Genomic DNA, 6,026 nt, shown 5'->3' with positions numbered 1-6,026 from the left:
GTTTGTTACTTCTTTAATGTTTTTCAAGTAATTACAGCATAGTTTATAAAATGTTATTAATAATATATTTATAACTTGATATATGTATTACACGAACCAAATTATTTTAATAATTAAATAAATATTTATTATTTTTAAAAACTATAGATTCGAACATAAAAATAAATAATGAAATATTTATTATCAAATAATTAAGACTTTAAAACAAATACAAAAACTATACATGACATTAAATATATAATTTTAAAGAGCGTAAATTTAAACAATTAATTTATAATATAATATTAATAATTAAAAAAATGATTATAACCATATAACAACAAATAGATTTGTAGACGATCTAATCACACATTCTTTTATTATTTTATATATTATCAAATAAGTTTTCTGAGTGATAAAAAATTAATGCCATGTGGCACTCTTTATTAGAAAACAAAAATATATTTTGATCTATTAACCATGGTTCTAAAAATAAAATATATATGAAAAATGAATTGAAAATATAAGTTTATTATACAAATGAAATGAGCATATAAATTTTGTAACTTTTTTAAAAGTGATATTTGATCTTGATAATTTTTAAAAATTAGTATTTACGATGACTTTTAATCTTAACATGTAATTAAATTATTATTGTGGTTGGTATTCACTGAGAACAAAAATTGACATCATTAAGTATGATAAATCACAATCTGATTGATTGTTGATATATCATATTATAATGTACCAATTGATAATTCTTTATTAAATTAGATACATTATAAGAGTTATCAATTTAAAAAAAAATGAAGTTCAGGTACCAATTTGTATGATAAGACAAATCACTGGTAGCTAATAGGATAAGAACTTGGGCAGTTCAGACACACGATACACACGATGATCTATTAGGCCTGATTCTCTATTTCACCGTCTCGTCTCAACTCTGAAAAGTCAGAATCAGCTCCATTTACAAAACGAGGTAGATCAACCCCCTCCCTCCCTCCAAGTGTGCTAAGATTCAAGCATCGGAATTAGGGTTTTTGGTTGAAAAGGGGAAACCATGAATCCATTAACGTTAGTGAAGCGATTACAGAACATCAACGCAAAAGAAGCAGATTTAGGAATATCGGAGGAAGCATCATGGCACGCCAAGTACAAAGATTCCGCTTACGTCTTTGTTGGTGGTCTTCCGTATGACCTCACCGAAGGTGATCTACTCGCTGTTTTTGCACAGTACGTTCTCTTTCTCAAGTTTCCTTTTATTTTCCCCACGTTGTATTTCTCCACTGGTCTAAATTTACCTCATCAGCATCTGACTTGAATATTTATTTATTTTTATCTGATACGGAGAAGTTGTAGACTTCAATCTTGTTAGAGATAAGGGTACTGTGAAATCGAAAGGCTTTGCATTTCTTGCTTATGAGGATCAGAGAAGTGCAATTCTTGCTGTAGGTTAGGGTTCATCTCTCTTCAAATGTCCGAATCTGATATATATTATAAAGAATGAGGAAAATAATGTAATTAGGATATTCTTTTTGGCATTGAAGATAACCTTGACGGGGCACAGATTTTGGGTCGAATTGTAAGGGTTGATCATGCCGAAAAGTATAAGAAGAAAGAAGAAGAAGAGGAAGAGGAAGAACAAAAGAAGAGGGAGGCCCGAGGGGTTTGTTACGCTTTCCAGAGAGGTGAATGTAGCCGAGGCACAGGATGTAAATTTTCACATGATGAGCAAGTAAGATACATTTCCACTTGGCATTGCTTTTTGATACATGTAACTAATTTGGATGGCCATTTCACAGTAATCATGAACGAGCACTGTATCGAAAGAATTCATTGGTCATGCTAGATAGTAAATTTGCTCATGCCCAGTCTTTTATGTTTCTGCTATTTATAAATTTCTCTGTTTTGTGCCGAGAGAGCTACAAACACCGGTTGGGGTCCTCAGGATAAAAGCTCGAGATGGGGAAATGACAAATTTGAGGGTTCAAAAAAAAGTGAAAAGGGTTTTGGCGTGCAGGAGCGAGCAGTTCAAGAAGGTTTTCGATCAGCAAGGGGCAATGAGAAGGCCTCAGAGAAATGTGATGGGAGAGAAGGCAAGAGATCTAGAAGTTACAATGATAAAGATGTTGGCCAACATCTAGAGAAGATTATAATGGCGGTGAAGATAGGAGATCAAGACAACATAAAGATGATGATCAGTGCAAAAGGGAAGGAAAAAGATATAGAAGGCACGATGACGGCGGCTTTGAGCCAAGGTCAGTAGATCAGCATAGGAAGGATGAAAAAGATCAAGAAGGCACGGCGATGATGAGTTTGAGCCAAGGCCTAACGGAGATCATGACAGGAGACGAGAAAAAAGGTCCTTAAAGAATGAATCAGAATCCGATCCAAGAGATATCGTGATAAGAGAGGTGGTGAGAAATGGTCAGGCTACAACTGGAATTCATCCTCTCATCGACGAGGAGAGATCATATCATGAAGATCAAGTGAGATAAATAAGAATGCTTTTATGTGCGGAGATGTTTTTAACCTTCACTTGTACGGTGCATGGTGCATCTCTGGTTTTAGAGAGTCATGATGACGTTGGCCTGGATCTATCCTAAGCTTTGTTACTAATATCTTCTTTCAAAGTAAATGTTTCATGGCCGATATACTATTCACCAATAAGCTTAGCAACCGAGTATATCTCCTTGGAAAGAGGATGACATCTCCTGCCAGAAATTCATGAATGACCTCAATTCTGCCACAACCTTGCTCTTTCTTTAGTCCAGTCAATTCATGTGTTTCCTTAATCTGGCAACACCATCCCATTTCCCAGTTTCGGCATATACATTAGATAAAAGAACATATGCTCCATTATTTTCAGGATCCAACTCAAGTAAACGGCTAAAAGCTAGCTCAGCAAGCTCAATATCTCCTTGAATTTGACAAGCCCCAAACAGAGGTCATCATACAGAATCACTAGGGAGTATTGGCATTTTCTCGATGAATTCAACAGCTTCTTCCAAAAGGCCTGCGCGACCGAGTATATCAACCATGCAAGAATAGTGCTGGATCTCAGGTGCAATACCATAAACTGGTGCCATCATATCAAAAAAAGTTTTGCCCTCCTTTGCCAACCCTACAAGCACATAACACATTGGTAAAGGTCACAGAACTGGGCATGGATTTGTTTGAGTTGGCTTGAATTGGCCCAAAACACAGTAACCAATATTTATATATTACATACAATATTTAAATTATTTATAATTCATAACTTTTAAATAAAACAATTTATTTAATATTATAGAAACAACAATAATAATCAAACTTTTAAAAAAGAAATGGATGTTCATTTTTCCTATATGTATGGAGTAAGGTGAGGTAAGATAGTAGGTTATCCCTAACACCAGATTGAGAACAACTTTCGTAGGAGACCTCCGAATTATGAAATATCCTCCGTGAGATTCGATCTCACGACCTCAAAATTAAGAACCTTGTATTATACTAACTGAGCTTGATGATCCAAATAAACTTATCAGAGTTTCCCTTTAAAATTTTAAATACAACGTGTGGGACCAAAGAAAAGAAAAGAATGCAGAACATAGGTGTAGCTAAAGTACTGGGCCATAATTCCTTGCTTTAACTTCTGCTAGAAAGATGGAATAAATCAATCGGTACCCTTATTTTCTATAGCTCGACCCCAGTTGTTTCTGCCAACCTGAATGATTGAAAGCACTATTTGTATATCAGAATTTGTTTATCAAGCTTTTTATTTACAATTAGATTTCTAAATATATTTAGGAAAACAGAATGAATAAAACAATGCATAATTAAAATGGAATTCTTCCTCACACTTAAACAGTACGCAATGATAAAGCAAGGCAGCACCGCCCTTGGATTGAAGACCAACAACTCTTCCTCATCAAGCCTGGGATATGCCCCACTTCCTGCCCTTCCGATCACCGAGTCAAACGCTCCGGTTTCCTTGTCTATTTCTTCCCCTTCTAATCCAACCCGACCCGCCACGACCCGACAGACAAGCATGGCCCGTTTCAAGTTCATGAACTTGAATTCTTCCTCTACATCCTCGGGGATCGCCATGTGCGCTCTCCAGCTCGTGGATAGCGTGGAGATTCCATCCATTTTTTGTGAAAAACCAGACTTGATTATCCCACAAACGTTGCAGTACTGTTGAGTACAGATGCTTGAACTCCCGTTAAGTCCCAAATCACACATGAAAGTTGAGCAGTTGAATCTCAACAGCTCGTTCCCGTCAGCTATGCACCTCTCGTCTCGCCTCCCTATCGCACCGTTCCTCGCGGCCTTCGCTTTGACGAACTCTCTGTATTCTTCGAACTTCGTTAGAATCTTTGGGCTGTTATGGATCTTCAAAATACGGTGGATTTCAGGGTTCTTAACTTTGTCGGTCCAGCCGGTTTTAAATATGATCCGAACTATGTTGTTGCCTGAATCCCCATCAGTGAGTTCTGACACGGCGTGCTTGGTTGCTTGGTGTTGTTCGAGAAAATGGGGTTTCTGGAAAATCTCACGGCAAGCTGTGCATGGGAAGATATCATTACGTAGAGGGAAAAAGGGACAGTCCGATGAGATGTCGGATTCTGGACAAGACCCAGATTGTATTTGATGAGGGATGTCCAAATCTGATAAAAGAGCCTCGGGGGGGGGGGTATAACCATGGAGACAAGGGATTGTTGGGAGTTTCTTGCGGAGGTTAACACCGGGGTGGTTGCTGAGTGGGTTTGGATGGCGTATTTGCAGTTGGGTTTAAAAGTAGAAGAAAAGATACGTTTGAGGAAAGTCCAGGTGGAGGAAAGAGGTTTGCGGTGCTTGTGAGAATTAGGAGAAAGAGGTGCGGATTTGCGTTTCTTGGTTTGCTTTTGGGCGGCGTTGAAAACGAAGCAGCCAAGGTGGAGAAGAAGGATGAAGATAGAAAGGAACTTATCGAGGAATGACCCGATATTGGTTTTCACCATTGATAGAGACACTGAGAGAATTAAAGAGAAGTTTGATAGCAAAGTCTGGAGGAGATACCTTTCTGGATATAGTTTTCAGGCCATCAAGCGGTCAATTGCGTCGCTAACAGATAGAGAAAGGGAGGCGTTGGAGGGAATCATGAAAGGAAGATGGTATTGTAAGAGTGGGGGCATAGAAGAATAAAGCTACATATATCTCGATATGCATTTCTTTATAACATCATATTCCTCTGTATAATTAATTTCTTAGAATTTAATTATTAATTAATTCTGAAACTCAGAAATATGGAAATAAATTATAAACTCAAAGTTTATCAATGAATGTGTTAATATATTCTTTGATATTTATATTTAATTTAAAACTTAAACTTTCTCTTATCTCAATTTAATACTTCAATATTTAATTTCATACTTGGTAGCATTTTCTTTTTCAAGAAGAAATAATCCTTCTTGTTCAAGAAATTTCCCTACTAGAATAATTAGGGCACGGGGCAGCATCTACCGACATTATACGACAAGCTATAATTTCATAAAAAGTAATCAATTTATTATTTAAATAATGTTATAAAATATATTTTAAATGATCGAATTTTAACCGATTCAGAAAGGGGGAGTATTTTCTTATTTTTATTTTAGTAATTGAATCAAACCTATATCATCAAGTAATCGAATTTCAATTTAGTTAAAATTTCATTTAAATATTTTATTAATTATTATTATTTCTTTATTGTTTACAATCTTTAAATAGAATAATTAAAAAAGTATTCATTTAAAGATCAGTTCTACACGAAATTCGATTATATACGATTTTTTTTTATAATTATAAATATAATTATTGTTAAAAAAAATAAAATATATATATATTTATATAAAATATTTATTTCACGTGTGATAAAGTATTACTAGTTTACTTTTAATCCCTTAGTTTATATTTATTATTTTGTAAAAAAATAAATAGTTTCGAGTAATACCCATGTTTATTAAAGAGTAGTTAAATTGGTATTTGTTGTTTATATAATCAGATAATTGAATTTGATTTTAAAGATTAAATTGGTATTTTTTATTGAT

The 6,026-nt window shown here is 34.9% G+C and overlaps 2 pseudogenes; one reads left to right on the top strand and one right to left on the bottom strand.

The window, feature by feature from the left end:
* Positions 1 to 859: 859 nt before the first annotated feature.
* LOC120148293 lies at positions 860 to 3,011 on the top strand (annotated as a pseudogene).
* On the bottom strand, positions 2,916 to 5,117 carry LOC120148292 (annotated as a pseudogene).
* Positions 5,118 to 6,026: the final 909 nt, after the last annotated feature.

The sequence above is a fragment of the Hibiscus syriacus genome, unplaced genomic scaffold (genome assembly GCF_006381635.1).
Source record: "Hibiscus syriacus cultivar Baekdansim isolate YM2019G1 unplaced genomic scaffold, ASM638163v2 tig00110956_pilon, whole genome shotgun sequence".
In the NCBI taxonomy this organism is placed as follows: Eukaryota; Viridiplantae; Streptophyta; class Magnoliopsida; order Malvales; family Malvaceae; genus Hibiscus; species Hibiscus syriacus.
Note: the sequence above shows the minus strand (reverse complement) of the source record. Positions and strands in the feature narration are given on the sequence as shown.